Genomic DNA, 26,873 nt, shown 5'->3' with positions numbered 1-26,873 from the left:
TTAAGTATTCGAAGACTACGATTAGCACTTTTATTACTTGGGTAATTTTACTCAACGTTAAAGTTATACACATTCAGTGGTGGTACGTTGTATTCCATTTAATGCCCCTTAAATACGAATATGCTTATCATATAAACAGAAGCTTCTTTAGAAACGAGATCCGGAATTACTCCTAGGATATCCTAAGAGATGTGGGCTTATATCAAAAGTGGGTTACATTTTTACTGAGACGCAGTAAAAGGAGCTTTGTAGGTGCAAGAGCCTGAATTTATGTCCAGGAGGCTTAGGTCGAAATGGCCTTCTGCCCTTATTCTGTTGCGGATGAGCAGTTGTACAGCGAGTGATATCAACAGCGGGCAGTTCTTCTGTAAGCCACCCCAGGTGCTTGGGCAACGTGATAATTTAACTAAAGTTCATATTGTCAATATCTGTTGGTGTTTCATTAGTAGCCGCTCAGTAGTACACGACTTCTGTTTTCCTCTTGTCATTTTTATGTGTTACTAAAAACACCAAATATTTGCAGTTTTTTTTCTTTCCCATGAGCCAAACCTTCCCATTTCTAAGACGTGTCAGAGGTAACTCCTCTCGTACAGTTAAAAGCAGATTGATTTATTTAATAGATGTAACATTTTTCCAGTACGATATGTCTCTGAGCTTCGCTATAAAAAGCAGTACTCAATTCACGGTTAATATACAACACTGAATTCTTCTTTTTTTTTTTTTAGTTGTGGCTGTTTTTATTACTTTAAACGACACGGTACTGCTAGTGCTCTACTCATCATTAAAGAAATATTAAGATAATTTTTAAGGTCCTTTTAATACAGTTTTCATACTACTACAGGTGGCCAGTTAAAACTACACGGGTTTGCTGATTAGAGCAGTATATTCGCCTCCAAGTTCAAAACCTATGCATTAAGCAGTTTTAAATTATCTCATATACGGATCATTCAAATGAGATATAAATAAATCCTGTGAGGCTGTATGTGTTACTCGGATATGTGATAATAGCGTAGACAAGCTGTCGATGTTACCCAACCGCACAGATCAAGTGAATTTCCATAGACAACTGGACTATTATTAGTGACATCTGAGGTGTGTGAAGGTTAGTTCAGGCAAGTGCAGCGTCACGTTTATGCAAGGAACTGGTGATGGCAAATGAAATTCATCGTCGAGTGAAAGCAGTATAATAGGTAGCGTGCTTCAGATATAGGACTGCCTTTTTGTGGTGTGTTCAGGAGTAGCTGACAGTACTACCCTCGCCCTGCACTGCAACCTGAAACGTGTCTTCTGTGGACGCGTTAGTCAAGGAGGACTACCGAACTACTTTAAGTGTCCTTTCAATTGCTGTCAACATCAGCGTGGAATCCACACAGACGATACTGCGTTGGAAATTCGAGTCGAGAAGGTTATACGGTGTGAACACCCCTACAAATCTGAAACGGCAGAAAAACTGGCCCATAGGGATGTACATGGAATATCTGACCAGACACCAGAGGGAAGCGAGATAAAGCTTTGAAAGCATTAGAGCTATGCAAGAAACTTGACATAAATATTTGCCACCGACAACGAAAGGAGCTATGTACGAAATATGATGTCAGCATTGCCGACAGACAGTAAAAATAAAAACTCAGGTATGTAGACATCGATCCTCACTCTGGCCAAAGCAGGCACAGTCACTGGCCTAGTACCACTACTACCATTACTACTAGTAAATCCGTAACTTGTGAACACTAGTCTACGTTTCATGTAAACAACTTAGTACATTCCGTATATTCTATACTCTACACAGAGCAGATGATTTCGATCCCATTTTCCTTACAGTATTAACGTGTAGCTACTTCCAGCTTATGGTAGTTTCTGGTGTGACGTGATCCTGACTGATCACTCACGCGACATGCATTTGGCACAAATTCCTCTTGTTATCAAGCTCTAAAAGTACACACGTAACAGCAATAGCAGAAATATTTCAGGTACGATCGTTGTACGTTGCTTGTGTTGGTTTATGAGATAAAATATCATGCAGCCAAGTTTAGGACATTATGAAATGTGTTAGAGAGATGGTCTTTCTTTTTCTTTATTATTTTGGAACGAAATTAACGCATATAAAGTGCTCTCAATTAAAATCATGATATACATCTAAAAATATAATACTGTGATTGGCATGTGTGTGAGGAAAGCGCAGTATTTTCATTTGCAGCAAGATGATCATTCTCCATGCACGGAGTGTTTGGTTCTTCATTACAGATTAAACCACTGTAAAAATAAGAATTTTTAACAAACGTATGAAAAACGTTCGTCGTAACTTCTGCAAATTTCTTGCACTCTGCTAGCTGATTTATAGTCCCATTACGTTACTTTTCAAAACATTTATTCACCGTTTGTTTTATTTGAAAGACACGAGATTAAATAAAATACATGTGATATAAGATATCCTCCTACGATGAATTACAGGAGCATGTAAGAAGCTACACCTGTTCGTCGAAAATCAGTTTGTCGTGTGTCGTTGCAAGAACCTCGTATAGCATCCAATATTAACATTGTTTTTGAGATCTGACACCGTCTGATGAGTGTCATTCTCATCATCCTCTGTCGAAGTTGCCAGAAGATTACAAGGATGTCATCAACGTCTGTCGAAATTGCCAGAAGATTACAAGAATGGCACTCATCGAAACGTCACGGAATTTTGAAGCGTAAGCAGTGTTGCCCATCATTATGCTAGCGCAAGTCATTTGCGTGCAGAGAGATACAAGTATAAAATGCAAGTTTCATGCCTTATCAACAACAAGTTCATCAGAGACGAAGAAGTGAAATCTCTATCGAACATCAAGCGCGCTGTAGAGGTTAAACGGTTTTGTTCCTTAAAATAAATATTTATTACTCAGTCCCTTAGTGGATTTAACCTCTACTGGCAGACCGCTCTTAACCTAATATATCCCTTGTTTTCCGTCGCACAGGTCCTAAAAGAAGAACAACTTATGTCGTGTTTGTTATTATAAAACAGTTTAGAGACGAAGAGTACAGTAGATAACTTTTTAAATTGACGTTATTATGTGTACAAAACAAATAACGTGCAGTAGGAATCAAGGAAGAAATAAAAATAAAGTGAAGCTACTGTCGACTCCGAGATCAGTGGAGACGGAGAACTATCTCGGTGGGATAAGGAGGCAGAATGAAAATGGCTACTTCCTTTTCAAAGGAATAATTCCGGCATTCAACCTTACTTCTGAGATAAACGAAAAATTTCAGTCTGGTGGTCCGGCTTTTATTAGAACTGTACTCCTCTGAATTACTTGCTCATACATCAATTTCTGCGCTACCTTACTCACATGGTGAAAAGAAACTTTTAGGCAAACTGTTTAAGGTTTAATGAACTTCATAATGAATATTTACAACAATAATCGCAATTAGGCGTTTCATGAAGCCGTGCTGACAATTATTTTGCTTGACACCCTATCGGCCATGACGTTAATGAGAAATCTGCAACAGGCCGGCCTCTGTGGCCGAGCCATTCTAGGCGCTTCAGTCCGGAACCGCGCTGCTGCTACGGTCACAGGTTCGAATCCTGCCTCGGGCATGGATGTGTGTGATGTCCTTATGTTAGTTAGGTTTAAGTAGTTCTAAGTATAGGGGACTGATGACCTCAGATGTTAAGTCCCAGCCGGCCGCTGTGGACGAACGGTTCTAGGCGCTTCAGTCCGGAACCGCGCTGCTGCTACGGTCACAGGTACGAATCCTGCCTCGGGCATGGATGTGTGTGATGTCTTTAGGTTAGTCTGGTTTAAGTACTTCTAAGTTTAGATGACTGATGACCTCAGGTGTAAAGTCCCATAGTGCTTAGAGCCATTTGAACCATTTGAAATCTGCAACACTTCCTCTCATATTCGTCAGGTAAAGCAAAACGCTCAGCACCTTTCATTAATCTAGTAGAATAATTTTGACAATTTTGAAAAGCAACAACAAATCTAAACCACGTCAGTTTAACATTATGGTTCAAACATCATTGGTTTCTGGAACGCAAAAGAATGACGAATCGGAAGGTAGCTATGAGACCATCTGTACGAATTAAAATCAGGATGATGTTTAAGTAGACGTTTTGAACAGTCTCAACGTGTCACTTACATAGAGAAACATGAAATACTTCAATAAATTAACTTGACTATTAATTACAAAATAGCTGTTCGAAAGTATTCAAAACTTATTTCAAGTTTTTTTGTGATATGCAAAAGACATCCCAGCATTAAGATTTATTCTCAGGTCTATGTAACTGAATTTAGCAATCCATGCGATATTAAACGACAATCCAAAATTCAGAAAGCAAAACAAAACAATAACAAGGTAAGGTATGTACTTTGCGGTATAACGTAGTGAGCCTCAAAAAACGAGAAATATTTGTTCCATGAAATATTGAGTCATAGCGGTACAAGAATATTTAAGTTGAGAAAGTCCCAAAAAGCATTTTTAGCAACAACATTATTTCTGAAGTAGAATAAATGAGCGATCTACAATGAGTTTTACCAGGATAGCGTACATTACTGATGATGTAAGAACGTAGGTGTCAGTAGGATTGGGTAAAAACATTGATTACTGTGAGTATGTACGCGTATGGTTCGAATGCAGGATCAGCGTCCCTTTAGGAACAAAAACCTTCGTTGAAACTTAGTGCTCTTATTAATTCATTAGGAGCAGTACTTGTGTAATTTATACGTGATATCGAACACAATTTTAGGTTATCAAAGGGCTTTTCTGCCAGCCTTCGCTCGTCAACGAAGCAAAGAATTTACTTGACGACACCATTCGGTGCAAGGCACGCCTGTATTTTTGTGAGTTCTCATGGATTAATGGGGGTCTCTTCTCTTAAAGATAATACGGTTGCGCGGCAGACCACGCAGTGAGGCTAAAAAGGTTGAGTGGATGGGTAATTTATTTTTTAGTGTCACACAACGCTTTAGTGAGAACGCCGTTAATGTGATGCCGACGAGAGCATCTAGGCCCATCTCCATGCACCATTAGCGCCGGGGAGAGTGCCTCATTATCATCGACTGCATCGGGAATCCTGAAAGCGACATGGATATTGTTGACATATATATTTAAGAACAAATTTGGTGTAGCAACGTAAGCGTCTAGAGCAAGATTCCAGCAGGAAGTGCCTGTTCGATAGCAAGTCCTTTCAGAGACGGACTAACATTGCGTCTCAATTTTTGTGCTGCTGATGAGGTGTTTCCGTTTCTGTGGAAAAGCGTTGAAGGCGATTACAGAAGAATTTGCCTGATTGTAATATTCGCCGTTACCGATGCATCCACACTGAAATCTATGCTCTAGACTTCCACACAACCATATTAAATACTTAATGTAAATATTCGAATATGTTTCTTAACCATCAGCGAGACTTACAATGCGAGGGAGGCTAAGCTCTTTATGTAATTGATTTCGACTTACAGTTAAAGTGAATAATAGAAATCAGAAAATGACTTTTTAGGATACAGGTATCTTTTGGACAAGTCATAGACCTGCAGGCCAAGACAATCGATAGGTTCATCAGATGCGTGTTACTATAGGTAATTCACGAGCAACGTACTTGTATTTCCTCCACTACACGAGTTGTTTTATACTTGTGGGTCCACCTCTCGTAACAGTTGTATAGATACTTTTTTGTAGGTAGTGTACGTTTTGGAACAACCGGAAGACAATTTACAGGTTACTTGGTTGCCAATGACGTCCATAATACACCAGATGCCTAGAAAGCGAGATAACTCTGAAGATTCGTATGAACGTTTCTAGGAACTGTCCTGTGAGAACCGGCTCATCCAGCCAATAATGGTGTCATCTTTAAGGTGAAATCCCAACCATCCGATAACCTGTTTTTTTTCCGCACCCATGAAACGTTGTCTGAGGGGAAGTAAGTGAAAACAGTATCTGAAACCCTGGACGTTAATATTTTCAGTCTTACTCTTTGAGGACAGACTTTAATGAGACTAAGTCAACTTTCGCGGGCCATTAATTGATTACATCCCTGTCAGTTTTATAACCAAATCATTATATGATCCTGCTGAAGACCTGACAAGAATATTAACCCAAGCCTTTTAAATTGAGTGCTGACGAAATATTTTTCTTATATGTACAGAAATATGGCGTAATATCCATAATTATTTAATTATTACGTACGTTGCCATAAAGCTGACACGTACCACAGTTGGAAACCTGAACAGATAGACGTGTTCTTATGCCTTTGATGTATCCATTCACGATATGGGGACACAATATGAATTAAAGGCACTCGGTTAAGGCAACGGTTGAAGAGGGACGTACGCATCATATTACAGAAGACAGCATACATGTTCGTTAGTTCGATGTATCGCAGTATTCATTGCTTCGAATCCACTGTAGCATGTCGATGTGGTGCAGATCGTATGAGACCAATATGAATTCTATCAATTAAATGATTTGACAGGTGGCATATTATTTCATGTGATGAATGCCTCTTTGATTATACTAGTACCTTTGTTAACTGATGACGGTGCATGTGAAGTTTGACATGTATACTTTAATGTCATGCAAATGCAACAGTTCACACGAGAAGGATTATCTAATCCAAGATCATGGGAGTGCTACAGAATTTAGAATAATACCTTGAGTTTCAACTTCGTAACATTTGTGTTAACCCAATATTAAAGGGGCAACGGCCTTGCCGCAGTGGATACACCGGTTCCCGTGAGATCACCGTAGTTAAGCGCTGTCGGGCGTGGTCGGCACTTGGATGGGTGACCATCCAGGCCGCCAGGCGCTGTTGCCATTTTTCAGGTTGCACTCAGCCTCGTGATACTCGACCGAATAGTAGCGGTTTCGGTCCAGAATACCATCATAACGACCGGGAGAGTGGTGTGCTGACCCCACGCCCCTCCTATCCGCATCCTCCACTGAGGATGACCCGGCGGTCGGATGGTCCCGGTAGGCCACGCGTGGCCTGAAGACGGACTGCATATAATATTAAAGGGATGAGGCAAGGTGAAATATTTAAAAGGGGGAGGGTGAATGAGATAGTTCTGTACATGCAAATGTTTATCTCCCTATGAAAATATTCTCTACTGATACTAGTATGATCATCTCCTAGATAACGTGCAGTATGTCAGCAGATACGTGCAGTATATCACTTGATGGGATCTGATGAGGGATGTATTTAAGGAGACTGACAGGCCTCCAGTACACATTCCACTCAGTGGTATGATGATTAAGAAAAGCAGTTTAGTCAAGTTGCAAAAAGTGACGATGGTCTGACGCTGGGCAAAAATGGATACTATTTCTCAGTAGGTGAGACATGAATTCTTCGCGTGCTTTTGTGGTGAACAAGGATAGTGTGAGAACGAATGTCTCTCCTGTGTATAATCGGCACCGTATTTGCGGAGCGATATACATAAATGATATTTGAAGTGAATGTCACCAACGGTAATGCGTGACAGTCAAACGTCATGACGTACTGGAAGAAGTCAACATGCAAAAAATGATATGATAACCAGATTCCATTTTACCACAAACGTTCAGCGACCCATGCGACTACGGAAAAGCTTGAATATCTTTGAAGGTACTGATACTGGTCTGATGTTAGCTGACGATGTGTTGTCCCTCCTTCACAGAATGAATCGACGTTCCGGGCGAGAAGTGTTAGAGATGACACATACTGCAACCATTCCTGGTGAAGGGCAAGCCGGAAGCTAATATCACAATGTGAGTATGTTTCCACGGTATTCTCTGAGACCATTAGTCAAAAATTGGCTCTGAGCACTATGGGACTTAGCATCTGTGGTCATCAGTCCCCTAGAACTTAGAACTACTTAAACCTAACTAACCTAAGGACATAACACACATCCATGCCCGAGGCAGGATTCGAACCTGCGACCGTAGCTGTCGCGCGGGTCCGGACTGAGCGCCTTAACCGCTAGACCACCGCGGCCGGCGACCATTAGTCCATGCCTAAGAGACTATTAACAAGTGTGAACGGAAATTCACTCCCTGAAAACTCGTGCACATCTTAAAGATGACCGACATCCCTGGAAGAGATGGGATTTTTGTGCAAGCCAGCGCGCCTTGTCATTAGCTAAGACTGTCCGTTAACGGTTTGATGTAATGATCCAGATTTCAGAATATTAACATGGAACCAGAAGTTCTTGAATTTAACTGCAGTTTTGTATTTGAAAGGTTATAACGATTGTGATGCTCGCAATGTAAATTCCTCCATCATGCTACCTTCAACAATCGTGAGGATCATTCAGCTCTAGTTTTCTGTGCAGACAGTTAAATGTATTACTAAATCACATTAATTTCGCCTAAGTGCTAAAAGCTCTAACGTGTGGACGAATTCAAGATTCCATCAGCTGAGATTGTCATAATAATGAGAATCACTGTTTGGCAGTCACCTGCAAATTTTTATTAATAATATTCCACAATTCAGTAGCTTCTATTTCTTAATTCACACTTTCTGCGACGTGCGCCTTTCAAAACGTGAGAAGCCAGTCATTAACAACAAATTCACAAACTTGCCAATTCAGAGGCCAGATGAAATTAAACTATTGTCTAACCGGTCAAACATATGTGGGTAGAGTTTTGTCCCTTCTGATCTCCCAGCAGAATGGACATTCTCCCTGCCCCACGACACATAGCTCTTACCAGAGAGACAATGGCCTTTTGGGAGTTCAACAATTCGTCACGGCTCTGGGACTGAACATGATGACTCATTAAACGTACAATCAGCTCTCAACATTCCAGCAAGCCGGAGGGACAATAATGTACATTTTACCAAGATGACGTGGAAGATGGTACAGCTATAGCGGTATGGACCTGCCTTCAAATTTCTCTGGATAGCAGCGCCTCATGGCACCTAACGAGTGAGTACGTTGAAACCCTCGCAAAGGACGCAACACAAAGCGAGACGCACTTATCTCCCATTTCTATGCACCTAGTATCATCTGCACATGAGGTAGCCGACAACTTGACACCCATTATAAGAGTGCGCTTCCATTACAATGTCCACAATTTCATCAACAGCATAAGCGCCAAAATTTTCCCAGTCTGTTCGTGAGACCCAGCATGAGATCATTAGATATACTACCTGAGTATGAGCAAATGTCACGACGTGAATTGTATGTGCACCAAACGCCAATGAAAAAATTAAGAAATAAAAACATCCCCATACTTTTTGTGTCCTCTTAAATCAATACCACGTCGTTCTATCTTACTGCGTTTGTCCTGTGGACGTGTAAGTTTCTTTACAAACGCAGTGTATTGAATCTTTATTTATAGCGAAGCGGTCGTTTGTACAGCAAACAACCTGAATGACCTTATGCGGAAATGGCGAGAGTAAAATAACTCAGCGTCGTGTAAAAGTAATTCCCACCGGAAAGCGACATGGAATGTGATTACTTTCTTCTTTATCCTGCAGACTAACGCAGGATTATCGCTTCCTTTTGATCAACGTTCCATACAGCTGCGACAGGATCCCAATTCCGTTTCCGAGATACTGCTTCTCACGAGTTAATGCAAAATACGTATTACAAGTTTCACAATACTCGGTGACACATATTTGTATACGAAGAAATATCACTGCAGACGAGCTGTTCATTTCAGCCAGACTTGCAAAAACTCTACATCTGAAATCGTGTCGAAACGAAATAACTCGCTTAAACGATTTCCCTGGGGTGCACTTGGCGGCCGCGTCGGCATTTGCTGACATCCGGACTTCCTCGCCTCCATTTACGGTTATTACAACGCGAAATTGAATATTACCGGAACATCTCTCCCTCGAGTGCAGATTAAACTCACGTTAAAACAGAGCGGCTCATACTGAGAGTTATCTTCACGCTCTTCCTTTTAACGGCCGCGTTAATTCTTTCTACCAATTGAACCTGTTTACAGAACAACGATTTTAACATTTCTGCGGTGGAGCAGCAGGTTCACAGTAAATCATTATTCTTCTCTTTGTGGTCTGCTACTGCAATGTTTATAAAAGAGACTATACAAGCTTACTAACTGCCACACATGCTTCACGAGGAATGGAGCACGCATTTTTCATCTTTATTTCGAAGTGCTGTTTACACAACACTCCTTATTTACAACGTATTTTCTATTTTATTCGATTATCATTGCTTATATGAGTCATTACCGGTTTAAGTATGAGTATCTGCCTCTTCAGTAAAATTTAACTGTCATAATAGTAGCGAAACTAGTAGAGCACACTTCCGAATGTATAGAGCAAAAATAATGCCTGGAACGTTATTACTACGTTTAAAAGTGAGAAAGTTTGTGTAAAATATGAAGTAAGTGAGCTAAACATACTAAGAACCGTACCCGTCTTTATTACCCAGAAATAGACATCTTATATTTTTTATTGTTTCAAGATCTTAATTCAAGACTTTTGATCATGGGTGTGGTGCAATAAATAATGTTCAGCATCCAATCTGGCGAGTTTCTGTCGAACATACTGCAATCGAGGAAACCTGTTTCATTGATTGTGATGGGAAAATTTCTGGTCCTTTCCATTAGTCCTGTTTTCTCTGTCACCTCGTGCTTGTGTTATCATGGTTGTGCTTATCGAATGATTATTATTTGTTTATTACTCTTCTGGGTGGCATTATCTACGGCTTCCTAAATTTGTATTCAGCACTTTTTTCAGTTTTTCTTTTACCACCTATGGCTGTAGCAGGCTATAGCTTTTCATTGTGGTTGAGACTATGCAATGTGCAATTAGTAGCACACAGACATTAATCGAAGGCCTCTCAGGAACATATTTGTAGTTACAGGTTACAAAACAAAAAAAGTAAGTGTTCCCCTTTTTAACCACGGTTAATAACAGCTTCAAAATCTAAACTGAATCATTTGAACTATTAAACGAAATTATATCTCTAGGAACAAGAAAGATAAAATTTAAGATTTAAATTCAACACGGAGATAAAACGTATTATGCCTTGTTATTTATCTTAAACAGTCGAAATATCAGTAGGAATAAATGTGCAGTTACGAATCTTTCATACAACTAGTTGTATATACACACATCAAAAACTTTTTTTGGATCACGTCGGTTCCGAGAGTTCCGGAACCTGTGCAGAAAATTGGAATAGAGATCAACATAAATATCATTTCCGCCCTTTTTATTGCTCATGAAAACCACACATTGCACGTTGTACCACCATACAGCGAGACTTTCAGATGTGATGGCCCAGATTGCTGTACACAGTGGTACCTCTAATACCCAGTAGCACGTCCTCTTGTATTGATGCATGCCTATATTCGTTGTGGCATACTATCCACAAGTTCATCAGGGCACTGTTGGTCCATATTGTCCCACTCCTCAACGGCGATTCGGCTTACATCCCTCCGAGTGGTTGGTGGGTCACGTCGTCCATAACAGCCCTTTTCAATCCATTCCAGGCATGTTCGATAGGGTTCATGTCTGGAGAACATGCTGGTCACTCTAGTCGAGCGATGTCGTTATCCTGAAGGAAGTCAGTCACAATATGTGCAGGATGGGGCCGCGAATTGTCATCCATGAAGACGAATGCCTCCCCAACATGCTGCCGATAGGATTGCACTATCGGTCGGAGGATGGCATTCACGTGTCGTACAACCGTTACGGCGTCTTCCATAATCAGCAGAGGCGTACATCGGCCCCACAAAATGCCACCCCAAAACAGCAGGGAACCTCCACCTCGCTGCACTCGCTGGACAGCCTGACCGGGTTGCTTCCAAACACGTCCCCGACGATTGTCTGGTTGAAGGCATATGCGACGCTCATCGGTGAAGAGAACGTGATGCCAGTCCTGAACGGTCCATCTGTACGGCGCTGCATGGTGTCGTGGTTGCAAAGATGGGCCTCACCATGGACGTCGGGAGTGAAGTTGCACATCATACAGGCTATTGGACAGCCTGAGCGAGGCATGTCATCTACAGTTCCTGTCTCTCTGTATCTCCTCCAGGTCCGAACAAAATCGCTTTGGTTCACTCCGAGGCGCTTGGACACTTCTCTTGTTGAGAGCCGTTCCTGGCACAAAGTAACAATGCGAACGCGATCGAAATGCGGTGCTGACCGTCTAGGCATGGTTCAACTATAGACAACACAAGCCATGTACCTGCTTCTTGGTAGTATGACTGCAACTGATCGGCTGTCGGAACACCTCCGTCTAATAGGCGCTGCTCATGCATGGTTGTTTACGTATTTGGGCGGGTTTAGTGACATCTCTGAACAGTCAAAGAGACTGTGTCTGTGATACAATATCGACAGTCAAAGTATATCTTCAGGACTTCTGGGAAAAAGGGTGATGCAAAATTTTACTATCTCACGAAACAAGCGTCAAAAGAAAAGACTACAAAGAACGAAACTTGTCTAGCTTGAAGGGGGAAACCAGGCCCGTTAGATGGCGATGCTATAGGTCAAACGGATATCAACTACTTTTTTAAATAGGAACCACCATTTTTTTTAGTGTAGGTTGAAAAATTACCTGAATAATGACTAAGGTAAGGAGTGCAGTGTACGTTTAATACATTTAAAGAATTACAGGACGACACAGCCTAACATCCGCCAAGCTCTTTAGGATAATACGACTGACCAAACAGTAAGTATCCTATCAACTGTAGGCCACAGAGAAACTTTTTTAAAATACAAATCCATTAAAAAATTACAGTATACGAGTATATCAATTTCTACAGTGTCTAGTTATCGCAGTATTATCGTGTACTTGTGCCGAGCTAATGTGACTTTACGTATTTGCGTTCTACTCTATGGAATCGCCGACATATTGTAACTGAGGCGAAATAAGGGGAACCAGCCCGCGTTCTCCAAGGCAGATGGAAAACCGCCATAGAAACCATCCACAGACTGGCCGGCACATCGTACCTCGACACTAATCAGCCGGACGGATTCGTACCAGAGACCGGCACGCCTTCCCGCCTGGAAAGCAATGCGTCACACCGCACGGCTAACCGGGCTGGCTGACTTAACGTAACTGAAATTTAATCGTTCGAGTGGAAAGACACGTCAAAATTCAAGAAAGTCACTTTCCTTCACAAAAATAACGAAAGTGTCATCGCTACATTTGGCTTTATGGTGAAACATAAAGTTAAAACTAAAACTTAAAATATCGTTCAAATGGTCGTCTTACAAACGGCGTTTCACTCTTCAAAATCTGATTACTGGTTTCGAAGTACTAACGATATTTAAAACTCTGTATGCTTCTATTTCTGAAGATAAAGTTATTTGCTGTCGTAATCATAATTTCTTGGTTTCATATACAAATAAGGAAATACTTGACGTGTGATAAGAAAGAAACAGTGTTGCAACGCCGCAGTACTGGTATAATAAAGGTACAGAGTGAATGTAGCTTTCATTCCGTCTGTGTCGTTCATGTACGTCGAGAGGTGGTTAGTGTGAAAAATGACGTTTTTCACAAATCAGTATAAAGTAGATATGCTGCTTCTTTACGGATAAAAAAGCAAGGAATATCAGAGTTTAATGTCCAGTCGAAATCGAGGTCATTAGAGGCGGGACACAAGCTCGAATTAATGCAATGATAGAGGAGGAAAGAGATAGGAAATCGACTGTGCCCTTTGAAATGAACCATACCTGCATCTGCATGTACCGATTTACGGAACTCATCCAAAACCTGTATCACGATAGTCGGACACGGATTAGGACTATCGTCTTCGCGAGTGCAAGTCCAGTATGATAATAAATGCACCACCTCATTCGACGTTTACGACAATGCTGAAGAAACACGAAGAGAGCAGCTGAGCTGTGCACCCAGCGGTATGTCGGCAGACCGTATCCCACAAAAGTGACAATTTAGCCAATGTACATTTTTTTTTAATTGTAAGGACGCTGGAATACTGTGCAGAGAATAAAGAGCAAGCCTGCAACGAGCAAAGTGAAGGAAATTGATGTTGTGGCAGCTGCTGCACATAATCCACGTGTTAGATCCGGAGAATTTGCGAGTGCCTCTGGAGTGAATTAGCCCAGCTTTCTTCCCGTTTTGCACTTGGACAGCTTTTGTCTATGTCATGTGTCACTTCACCATCAGATTGACCAACGGGATTGCAAATGATGCGTGAATCCCTTCACTCTGTAGTGATTCGACATCAGGACAATAGGTGCAGTCTTCAAAGAACTCACTTTACTAATGAATCTTTCTTTACAACTCATGGAAAATGAATGTAAGAAATAGGAATTATTGGACCGCTGAGTATTCGCACTGGCTGAGGCAGGGTGAACGTCAGAGACAGTGGAGTGAGAACGTCTGGTGTGGGATAGTTGGAGACTGGATGACTGCTCCTTACTTCACTGAAGAAACTATAACGGTTAAGACACACGCAAAATTTCTGAGTGGAGGAATACCTTCTCTTGTAGACTAGTTATAACATGAAATACAGGGCTATTCAAATAGAAGGAACAAATTTCAAACATTTTTTGCTTCCAAACTATAAAAGACAATAACACAATGAAAACGCTACTAGAAAGGCAAAAGATAAATTTTTATGCATTCAATGTGAGCACCTTGTGTAATGCGACAAGTATCAAAACGGCGGCTCATTTCCTGCCACACACTACGAAGCTTGTCTCTCGTTATCGAATTGTAAGGGCGTGTAGCAAAACAATGCCTCCGAATTTTTATGTAAAAATTTTCAAAGCTTTTTAGGTAAAACAAATGTTATTAACCTTCTACATCTTTATTCTTCATGTCTACATATTCATTTCTCAACATATTCACCCTGACGGCTAACATATTTCTCTCAACAAGAGGCCAGTTTGTTGATACTTTCACTGCAGAATGTTTGACTTTGTTGACTGAGCCACAACCTCATCTTAAATTCCATAAGGAAATGTTGAATGTTAGATTTCATCCCCTGTTCCAGATAGTCCCAGACACCAAAATCATAGTTCATAGTTCATGATCACAGTAAGATAAATGTGTCGGCCTAAATCCACGTACCAACTGCCCCCCCCCCTCCCCCCTCCAAATTTCAGTGGCCAACGGTACACTCGACTCCACGTATCATTGGAAATACGGCCAAATTCCGACCTGTTGGATGAGAGAACGTATCTCCAGTCATTTGCTGTCCAGTTTGCGTGTTGTTTGGCCACGCACGTAGTTCCTTTCGCAATGTTCATTCGGAAATCGCAGCATTCGAACTGTGTTCACTGGAAACAGCAATTCCTGTCTGGTCTGAACTCTTTGAAGCCAAATGTCAATAAAAAGACTAGTCCTTGGTTTCCTGTTCCTGTCGGTTAGCATGGTTGTAGAAACACTCTGTGTTCTGTCAGCGATGGAAGGCCGCATGACCAGCTGGTACCAGCTCTAGACCATCTGCAATGCTCTAAAACGACGCTCTTCTGAGGATGAGTGTACGGGTTTCCCGTCTGTGTGTGTGTGTGTGTGTGTGTGTGTGTATGTGTGCGCGCGCGCGTGTGTGTGTGTTTTAGGGGCGGGAGGGTCAGGATTGGGGCTGTAGGTGTTATTGTGGGTAGGTAGGTCAATGTTCTACGTTTACATCCACTTGATCTTTGCAATTCACAATTAAGTGCCTGACAGATGGTACATCGAACCATGTCCATGTATGTCTCTATTCTTTCAAGTCCGCCTGCTTAGCTGAGTGGTCACGTGCTTGCATTCTATGTGAGCGGGCCCGGGTTCGATTCTCGGCCGGGTTACAGATTTTCTCCGCTCGGGGACTGTGTGTTGTGTTTTCCTGATCATCACTTCATCCTCATCACCGGCGAGCAGGTCGCCCAATGTGGCGTCGAATGTAATAAAGACTTACACTTGGCGGCCGAACTTCCCCGAATAGGTGCCTCCGGGCCAACGATGCCATACGATCATTTCATTTCTACTGTTCTAATCTCGGGCATCACTTCTGAAAAACGAACATTTAAAAATTTCAGTGCGAGCTCTGATTTTTCTTACTTTGTTATGAAGTTTATTTATCTCTATGTAAATGGGCGCCAACAAAATATTTTCACACTCTGAGGAAAAAGTTGGTGATTGGAATTTCATGAGGAGCTATTCCTATAGAGACAACGCGTTTGTTTTAAGGCTTGCCATTCTAATTCGTGTGTCATATCCACGGCACTCCCTCTTCTATTTCGCGATAATACAAAACGAGCTGCTCTTCTTTGAACTTTTCGGATATCCTCTGTCAATCCTATCTCATGAGTACGCGACACTGCACAGGAATACTCCAATAGAGGGCGGACAAGCCTGGTGTCAACAGTCTCTTTAGTAGATCTGTTGCATCTTCCAAGTGTTCTGTCAATAAATCGCGGTCTTTTGTTTGCTCTCCCCACATTATCTACTCGATCGTTCCAATTTAAGTTATTCGTAATTGTAATCCTTAAGTATTTAATTAAGTTTACAGCGTTTAGATTTCTGTGGTTTATCCTGTAGGCGAAATTTACGGGATTTTTTTTAGAACACATGTGGATGAATTCACGCTTTTCGTTATCAGGAGTCAAAAAATGGTTCAAATGGCTCTGAGCACTATGGAACTCCACTTCTGAGGTCATCAGTCCCCTAGAACTTAGAACTACTTAAACCTAACTAACCTACGGACATCACACACATCCATGCCCGAAGCAGGATTCGAACCTGCGACCGGAGCGGTCGCGCGGTTCCAGACTGTAGCGCCTAGAACCGCTCGGCCACTTCGGCCGGCTTATCAGGAGTCAGTTCCCACTTTTTCAACAATGCAGATATCTCGTCTAAATTATCTTCAGATTGTTTTGATCATCTGACAACTTAAGAAGACGGTAAATGACAGCATCATCTGCCAACAATCTAAGAGGTCTGTTCAGATTGTCTACTAAATCCTCTACGCAGATAAGGAACCGCTGAGGACCTATAATGCTTCCTTGGGGAACGCCAGATATATCTTCAATTTTACTCCATGGATTTCCGTCAATTATTATGAACTGTGACCTTCCTGACGGGAAATCATGAATACGGTCACACAATTGGGACGACGCTCCATATTCACCTTCTTTTGTGAATCAGTTTTGGAAAACCGTGTTTAATGACTCTGCTTTAGTGGCACTGTCACCAATAAAATCACTCAATTTTATTAGAAGTCGTTTGAGAGGAATGATGTCAAAAGCCTTATAGTAGTCTAAAAATACGGAATCAGTGTGACGTTCCCTGTTGATAGCACGCATTAATGCCTGAGTACAAAGGGCTAGCTGTGTTTCAAAACAACAATATTTTCTGAATGTGTGTTCGCTGTTTGTCAAGAAATCGTTTTATGGTGGTAATTCATAATGTTCAAGTATATTCCTAGCTCCTGCTGTAAATCTGCTTTAGCGAGTGAGCCTGTAATTCAATGGGTTACTCGTATTTCCTTTTTTGAATATTGGTGTGACTCGTGCAACTTTCCAACTTTCCAGTCTCTGGGTACGGATTATTGTGCGAGCAAGAGGTTGTACATTGTTGCTGAGTATGGAGCTATTTTATCAGCATACTCTGAAAGGAACATGACTGGTACACAGTCTGGACCACAGGCCATGACTCTATTAAGTGTTTTAAGCTGGTCCGCTACACCGAGGGTGTCTACTGTACTTCCAGGTTACTGACGTTGCCTGCTGTTCTTGATTCGTATTCTGGAATATTTACTTCGTCTTCTTTTGTGAAGCAATTTTGAAAAACCGAGTTTAGTAACTTCGAATCGGCTCCTGAACTAACAGTTCTAAATAATTTTTGAAGAAAGCATTCTGTACGATTTTGGACGACGATTTATGCCTAACCAACGGCTTTAAAAATGTATTTAGCAGACGTACAGAGGGTATATTGAAGTCTTCACCAGCTACAATTTTATGAGTGGGGCACCTGTTTCAAATGGAACTCAGGTTTTCTTTGAACTGTTCAACAACTATGTCATCTGAGTCGGACGGTCGGTAAAAGGAACCAAGTATAGGGTGATTGGTTTGAAGAGTGGGTTATGAGCTGATTTTGCAAATACTCTACGTGACATTAACAGCATGAAGTCAACTACGTGACGTTATAACACAATGACCAACTAATGCATCTTTGTGAACAATGCTGGAACCTATAAGCGAAAGAATAATTTGAATGCAAACTACAGTTTCGGTGGTATTATTACTATGTCACTCACACGTTTTGCTAAAGCTTTGATGCTAATGATGCAAAATCATTTCTTTGCACTACCTGTCACGTCATTCTGACCCGTATGTGGTCATAATGACAAAAGGTCAAAAACAATGTGCTAGTTGTGAAAGGAAATAGAAACGATTAGATCAAATCCCGTCAACAATGAGGTCACTGGAAACCAATAAAGGCTTGGTGGTGGGAATGAGGGGGAGGGGAGGGGAGCGGCATGGGTATTCGGCTGAGCACTTTTCAGAAGACGCACCCGAGCATCTGTCTCACGCCGTTTTGGAGAGACTCAGTAAACTTAAATCTGGATAACGAAATGGAGATCCGAAGCATCTACTTTAAAATTTCGAGCCTTTTGTCTTAATTACTTTGCTACCTAGATTAATCCTGTCTTCAGTGTTCAGTCTACAGCAGTATTTTAAGTATTGTATTAGCTTGTGGTAAGCTTATATTAGAGGTAGTCTTTGTCGTTCTCTGTCGTATATCGAGTCACAGAACGTCTATCCATACTGACAGAGACACAAGTGGGATCGATGGTTGTACTGAATTGTTAGTCAGAGAATCGCGGTAGCGTTGCCTCCATTACCTTCGTCCGAAGAGGAATAAAATAAGGTGCTGACATAACGTAATTATACGCATGGAACGCCATAATGATTCTCACGTTTAAAGTAATACAACTAACTCAGATTTCTCAAAAGACCTATTTTACGCCATTATTTAGGTAAGTGTTTCTCTTATTCGCCATATATATCGGTTCATGGAAAGACAGCTATGAGTGAAATGAGGGTGTGGTATCAAGAATGTCGTAAGGAGCGTTTGGCTTTAACACAGTTATTATTATCGCCAGTAATTTCAAACAAAGACACCGTGAACTAACCGATTTACATTAACAAGATAATAAAGGAATCTGTCTGTAAGACTAGGGATTATTACAAGGGGTAACTGCGAACACAATCGTGAACACGCCTCCCGAATTTTTTTGCCGCAAAAACATACATTAAATCTAAAAATTTGCAGGAAGTTATCAAATACCCACATATCAGTGTAATTAAGAATTGCTGGACTTCTACGAAAAGTGAGTTGTGAGACGTGTCACAAAGTCATTGAATTAGTATTCAATAGAATTTCATTGAGTAGAATGAACATCCTAATGAAAAAATTCTAATCTACATCTTGTGTCCTTTCCTGCCAACATGGTTCTCTGGCACAGGCCACAGCCGATTTCTTCACCACCCTCGTCCAACTAGGGCCGGCACCCTGTTCTTAATAGGCTCGCAGTTGACACCAAGGTCAGCCTAAAAAAAAAAGGGAAACAAATGGAAGAATATATGGTTCTGTCCCTTGGCAGTCGTTATCAGATCGTAGGAAGTGATCTGTCGCTAATGATCACGCTATAGACGGGACCGTAAACCTTAACGCCAAAAAAGAAAAATAAAGGTACGATAGAAAAGGTGATAACACGTAGAAGCTTAATCTCCCGACATGCCTTCCCCCAAGTGTTGACGTGCAAATTAATTTTCCGTCTTACCCGCAACGGCAGTCTCCTCACATGTAATTGTGTTTGTGAACTTTCTTCTCTGATCTATTGCTTTTAAGAAACCTAAATATAGCAAATCTGTGTTTCAGACTTATCCTAATAGCCGTTGGAATTCACCCTACTGTAATGGATTCCTATTTTTAAGACAGCTACGTTTTTTTGTGTAAGTTGCAGCTGCTGGTCTTAGCCATAATGAGCGGGTAGAAGATTAATGTACGCAATTATTGTGCCTCAATTCGATCACAGCACGTTTCGTAGACTTTTCCTCCATTCCCACTTTAAGTGCTAACAGTCCATTATAGGATTCGCATGCTTCAGATTCAACCGTCGTAATCTACGTGGCTACTGTTTTGTATTAAAACACAGAACTTCACTCATTTTCGTGGCTACAAACTACTACCGGCAACTGTCAATAGTGTCAAATTATACCATATTAAATTGTTTGCATATATGAAAAGAGAAGGAGATAGGTTAAGGACGTGTAAACCCAATAACGAACTCCACGAAAAACACTTGTAACGTTTCCTTACCTGAGGATTGAGTATTAGGCTTCCAACCGAATTCTGAACCGTTTATAGAATTGAAAAACAACCAAGGGCTACCATTTCGACTTTCAGTTAGTTATCAATGTTTTTGTGACCAAAATCCATAACCTTGTAGTGTTAAAAGTTGGTTGAAAAGTAGTTTAACGCATACTGAAAAGCCTAGACCCCAGCACCTATGATCTAACCTTGTAAGAAGAGTGTTGTTATATTACGGAGAAACATAAACTGTTCATTCTGAGACATAATTACGTCAACGAGCAATATGCGTCTTGTTTAAATTACGTACGGGAGTGCATGTGGACGATGTCGACAACAGGCGATATTTCGATAGGTGCACAAATTGTGATTTCCAACGCAAAACTGCAGCAAGTACGTCCAGTGCAAGAGAATTTAAAACCTCGGTTTGCAGAGGAATTCCGAAAAGATAACACACACACACATATACACAGCAAACCAGTAAACACTAGTGCTATCATACAGCCAAAGATGAGCGACGTCAGAAGCTGTTCTTAGAGAAGATTAGCAAGAAACGTGTGAGGTAGCATTTACTCTATGCCTTTGTTTTTTGACAAGCGAATGAGCAGAATTCCACGCAGAAATCAATCAAAAACCTCCATCTCTCTTTATAAGATTACTTACTGACTGCTTTCTTAATAAAACTATCCCAGTAGCTGGAAGTGTATGCCAGGTTCTCCGCGTTGTTATATTCCATCGGATGACCAGTGCCAAGACAATGTTCTATAATAGCAGATTTGCTGCGTTGTTTCAAGCGTGTGTGACGCTTATGCCCAGTACACCAGTCCTTCACAGTCGCGATGGTGGGACCAATATATGACATGCCACAGCTGCAAGGAATGCGGAAAATACACGCCTTACTCAAACCAAGATCATTCTTTACGGAACGTAAAAGGACCCTCATCTTAAATGATTGTCGAGAAACACATTTCACTTCATATTTCCGCAACATACGACCATTCTTATTGGAAATGCACGCAGCGTAAAATAAAAAGGCCATAGACTTTGGTTCCACCTCGGTAATATCATCACTTGACATCTGCACGTGGGTCGACTGCACAAGTACGTATGATCTATCTTTCAATATAACCATACTGACGAAAGGTGACCTCAAGATGGACTAACTTAGCTGACGAACTGTCGGGGTCTAAGATGACTTGGGCGCTGTAAACCGAGGTACTAAGTACCGCTTCTTGCTGAGTCGGATGGTTACAACCGCCAGCTTGTAGATACAAGTCAGTATGAGTAGGCTCATAGACAGCAAGTCCCAGTGTATCATCAACCTTCCTCCTGACCAACAAGTCAAGGAAAGGGACGCAGCTATTCTTTTCCGCTTCCATATTGAGACAAATATTCAAGTAGACTCAATTCGAGTGTCCTAAGAAGTCATTCACGTTCTCATTGCACTGAGGTCAAACAACGAAAGCATCGTCTATATATCTGAAAATACAGGCAGGTTCCAAAGCCTTCGACTCCACGGCACGTTCCTCGAAGCCTTCCATAAGATAATTGGCGATAATGGGTGACAATGGGCTTTCAGTCTTAACTTCATCTGTCTACTCATAGAATAAAAAGTAAGTGGAAGTTACCACATGTCGAAATAGGTTCATTAATTCGACTCCAAACCTAGCCTCAATCAACCGTAACTAATCAGAGAGGAACGTGAGTGAATAGGGGGACCACATCAAAACTTACTGGAATACCGGAGTCATTCAAACGCATTTCCTCAGATCGACGTAAGAAATCCACCATGTTCTTAATGTGATGCTCACACCGACCTACTAGTGAACTCAACAGAGTAACAAGGTGTTTTGTTACACGATATGTCCGAGCACCAATGTTACTCGCAATCAGTCTAATAGAGACCCCTTCGTAGTGGTACTTACGGGGAACGGCACATTGAGAATTAACGCCCTTGACAGTCTCCTGCGACAAGGAATTTCTCTTCAAGAGGCAGTTAATCTTTGAACAATTTTTGTGTGATCAGCACCGACCATGCGATATGCTGAATCAGACAGTAAAAGAGTGCGTCTTTCAAAAGATAGATCAGACCTGCGTTGCGCTGTGAACCAGTTGTGCACATTGTGAGTGATGACAATACCGAGGTGGCACCAATCTCTACAGCCTTTTTGTCTTACGCTGCGTACATTTCCAACAGAAATGGTCGTATTTTGTTGAAATATGATGTATATTGCGTTTTTCGATCACCATTTAACATCAGGGTCTTTGTACGTTGCGCAGAGGATGATTCTGGTTTGCGTGATGCGGGTGTCTACCGTACACCTTGCAGTTGTGGCATGTCATATCATCAGGAATGTGGAATATAACAATACGCAGATTCTCGCATGCACTTTCCGCTGTTTTGATAGTTCTATTAAGAAAGCAGCAGAAATTTAATTAGCAAGTAATCTTATAAACAGAGATGGAGGTTTGATTTAAATACTGCGCAGAATCCTACTCTTTGTCTCTCTTGTCAAAAAGAAAGGGACAGAGTTAATGCTGCCTCCCCTGTTAGTTATTAGTTATTAGTAACGGTAATTTCTGACGTCGGTCATCTTTGGTTGGGTGATAGTGCTAGTGTTTACAATGTCCCGGAAGAAAGTCAGGTCACACAGTACAGGCATTTTATGTGCATACACCTTAATCCAGAACGTAGCGTATCGCGTGGCTTCCAGATAGTTCCTTTCTTTATCTCACATAACAATCTCCTGAAATTATTCGCAGGCAATGTTGTACACTATTTTTTCTCCTTCAGTGCAGTAACAAGTATGCTTCTTCCACTAATTATTTGTTTATCCATATACCTATACTTAGACACTCACTCAATCACACTCACACACACACACACACACACACACACACACAAGCGCGCGCGCGCACACACACACACACACACACACACACACACACAAGCGCGCGCGCACACACGCACACACACACACACACACACACACACACACACACTCACACACACAATTTCCACAACTACTAAATGGAGAACGAGTGACTCCCCTTCACACATACTTAAACGAGTTTAATGAGAGATTGTTTGATAACCTGATGCATTGGTGCTAACAAAAGATTAAATTATGAAAAAATGTGTTGAAACGTATGTGATATCATATAATAATTTGAAAGTACAACAACGGACTTACAATAGCCAGAAAGCAGTCATATATAATCTCCCCACTTTTTGTATTTCAGCGCGGGCAGTTCAGTCTGGCAGGTCACCGCAGATGCAACTCTCAACTTTCTGCAGACCTATAGTTATCCGGGCCATTAATTCTGTGAACATTGTACGAAGACCAAAGCACAATGAAGATTGACCATCGTTACAGAAGCAGCTACTTGGAGGGACGTGTCTTGTGTGAGGAGAACGTTTAAGCCGTGCATCCCTCATTTATATTCACCCCACTTCTTCAAGGCAATCAGACGGAGCGCTCTATCTTATCGCCAATCGCGTCTCCAATTACGTACTTATCTAATACGTCTGTCGACTGTAGAAGGCAAGGTGCTCGACATGGATTGGACTTAGGATTCCCAGCCTTACTGAATGACGTATGTACGTTTGTAAAGCCTTCTCGTATTAATTTTCTGTCAGATGCAGGGTCTTCCAGCTTACGCTAGGTGATGAAAAAATGAATCCCACTGCACACTCGTGTCTTTGAAAGATGTATGCAATTATTTAAATATCTTCGAGTCTCAACTTTCAGAGAGCAATTTTGCTTATAGTGCTCCAGCTGTAAATTGTTTTCCAGAATTTTCTCTTCGTGTAACGGGTACTTTAGATATCGTGTTCAACGGCTGAGCGATACCGACTGTTGGTTCGCCCTGTATTGCGCGTGTGAACAGCGTCGTGAAACAGAACTCTAAATGCGGAATTTGAAATAATGAAAATGAATCTAATTAACTGCCAAAAGAAACTAATCATTTGTTCAATGAACACTACATAACTGAAACTCAATACCGAAGTACATTATGAAAGTTGCGCTGTATGAAGCGCAACATTTGACGTGAAATAACCACATAAATAAATTATCGCTCTACTCAGAAGAAATAACTGTATGCAATTACCAACACTGCACGCAGAAAGTCAATTCGGTTTTTGCTTCATTTCCAAAAACAATCTGTTGCTGCGTGTGGCGCAGAGAACAATGCACACACGACAAAATATCCAAAACTTTAAGACTCTACTAACAATGCTAGAGGTGAATTTTAGTTTAAAGAAAATCGCTCTTTAAAAATTAAACTCTGATTATTGAAAATAAGGAGTGTGGAACATAAGCAGACTATAGCAGTTGCGAAATACTCTTATTACAAAAAAATTAAAGACATCTCAACCACTAGCATAGATTATAACATAATGAAAACAAAGAGATCAAATTAACACTGATCATAAATATTATCAAAAAATAATATCTGAGAAACGAAGATTGTCTTCAGTTAACAGTTCTAACAAACATCTTATTATTGAGAATGCATGGATGACCTTTAAAAGTTCCTCGAAAAATCTTCTTCATTAATACAAAGAACGAAGTAGTCTTATGAACAAGTTTTCATCTCCGTAATAAAGGGTTCCATACAGTTTCTCCCAGATACACAAATAACTGATCTCATTCTCTGAAAAATTCAACTGCTCACTACTGTATCTCAAATAAGAATGCCCCAGCACTGCACAACTTACTGACTTGCAACTGAATTACGGATGAAACTAAACACAAAGTCGAGAATCTTATTCACTACTCGTGCAGTGCGCTCATTCACCATTGCGCCAGTATAGTACAATATCAAAAACATATGAAAACCTTACACTACTTTCAAAGTAATTAAGTGAGCATTTAATCTGTTAAATTGTTCGCAAGTAATGGAGTGTCTGTCGTTTTACGAGTGCAGTTGTTTCCCACAGATGACACGTAGGTGTGTCATTTTCTCACAACTACTCGGAGCTTGATTAGGATTCATGTTCACTGTTTTCACGTTAGTACAGCTGTCTTAGATACAGTCCTAGCGAAACTACTACTATAATACGAACCAAAGCTGTTGCAGAATTATGTTCTTCCCTTACTGCACTTGATTTGATACTTCATTTAACCCTGTGTCGGTACCGAATATAGAATTACTATTACGTTATGAAGAAACATAATTAGTAGCGTTACTGTATGTTGGCCATGAAAGTGAGCAATTCAGAGAAAAAAATCATTAAAGAAAGCTAATAAGAAAAGAGTAGCTCAGCAGTGCACTACCAGAAGCTGTGCTTTAGAGAAATACGCTAGCCCGAAATGAGCGCGCGTGGGACTGGCGTTATTATTTTATCCTGCGCGAAACTAATCGGGTACGTGCGACGGGGCAGAGCGCCGACCAATGAAGCACCAATTGGTCCCGGCGGTGACGCCACGTCGCTTCTTCCAAAGATAACCTTGCAAACAGTAATTAAATTTCGCCGCTTGCCGGCGAGACGATGGTACGCCCGTCGGCACCACAGAGCAGATTTAAATTAAGCGGCTCTGTTTTTAATAATAGGGTGACGTCAGTGTCACCCATCTGGCGTCTTCGATTAATGAAGAAGGTAGAAGAGAGCAGACCGAGCTCCACCCATACGTGGGTCCGCACAAATTCAATAAGTGCACCAAGGCGTCCCGCGGTGGCCATCAATTAAGACGGCCACCGAATTGGACTCGTGGCAACTCAAAAAGCTACTGCCGCTTCACATTTCTGAACTCTTCCTACCATAATTAGTCTCATTACTTATACCTAAGTGGTCTTGGTCGGCGTAACAATTTATTATGGTATTCTTCTCTCCGTGTTACTGGATTCCAAAGTCAACATTATGTAATATTTCAGCGGTCCCACTGCCACTGTCTTCAGATGAAACGCTGTTTTTGAGTGTCACTGATCCGATGCCAACGCCGTTGTGTGCAATGAGTCGTTGTTTCAGCCCAGCTAGCTTGCATAGATTTTTCCTGTCGTTTTGCACGTCTATAGTACGTACTTAGGTCTAGTATGATGCGCTTCTCAACCGTTTCCGAGTAATCGACGTTCAAAGTCTTACAAGTAAATTTAGCTTCATATTACACCGCCAGCTCTCGAACAGCGACGCTAGCGGAACTAGATAAAAGAGTAACCCATAAACTGGATATTTAGTTAGTTAATTACATGTTCCCCAGATCATTTGAACAGCTCTCATCTCGAAATGGTATTTTTATTTTTACAGGCACCCGGTTTCTGAATAGAAACTTTTCCATAAAATAGAAAGAGTTGTGCAGGAGATGTGATTTTAGGTTATTTTTCAAACTTGGTTTGTTACCTGTCAGACATTTTATGATACAGGGCAATTCAACTAAAATTTTTGGTGCTGTATATTGAACTTCTTTCTGACTCACTGGCAACTTTAATAATGCGCAATAAAAGCTACTTTTTTCTCTAGTGTTGTAGGATTGTACTTAATATTCTTCTGTAATTGTGATGGACTATTTACGACGAATTTTATTAGTTAATATATGCACAGAGATTGTGTAATTATAAGGCCTAACCCCTTCCAGAATTAATTACGTGACGATAGCGGGTGAACACCAAATGTTGTTGTTACTGCTCGCTTTTTGCAGTCAATATTATGGAGTCGAACTATGCAAAATGCGTCAG

The 26,873-nt window shown here is 41.1% G+C and overlaps 1 pseudogene; it reads left to right on the top strand.

Annotated features, from left to right (window-relative positions):
- The first annotated feature begins 6,672 nt into the window (after nucleotides 1–6,672).
- Nucleotides 6,673–6,790, top strand: LOC126472146 (5S ribosomal RNA; annotated as a pseudogene).
- Nucleotides 6,791–26,873: the final 20,083 nt, after the last annotated feature.

Source organism: Schistocerca serialis, chromosome 3 (genome assembly GCF_023864345.2).
Source record: "Schistocerca serialis cubense isolate TAMUIC-IGC-003099 chromosome 3, iqSchSeri2.2, whole genome shotgun sequence".
In the NCBI taxonomy this organism is placed as follows: Eukaryota; Metazoa; Arthropoda; class Insecta; order Orthoptera; family Acrididae; genus Schistocerca; species Schistocerca serialis.
This window is presented reverse-complemented; position numbering and strand designations above follow the sequence as displayed.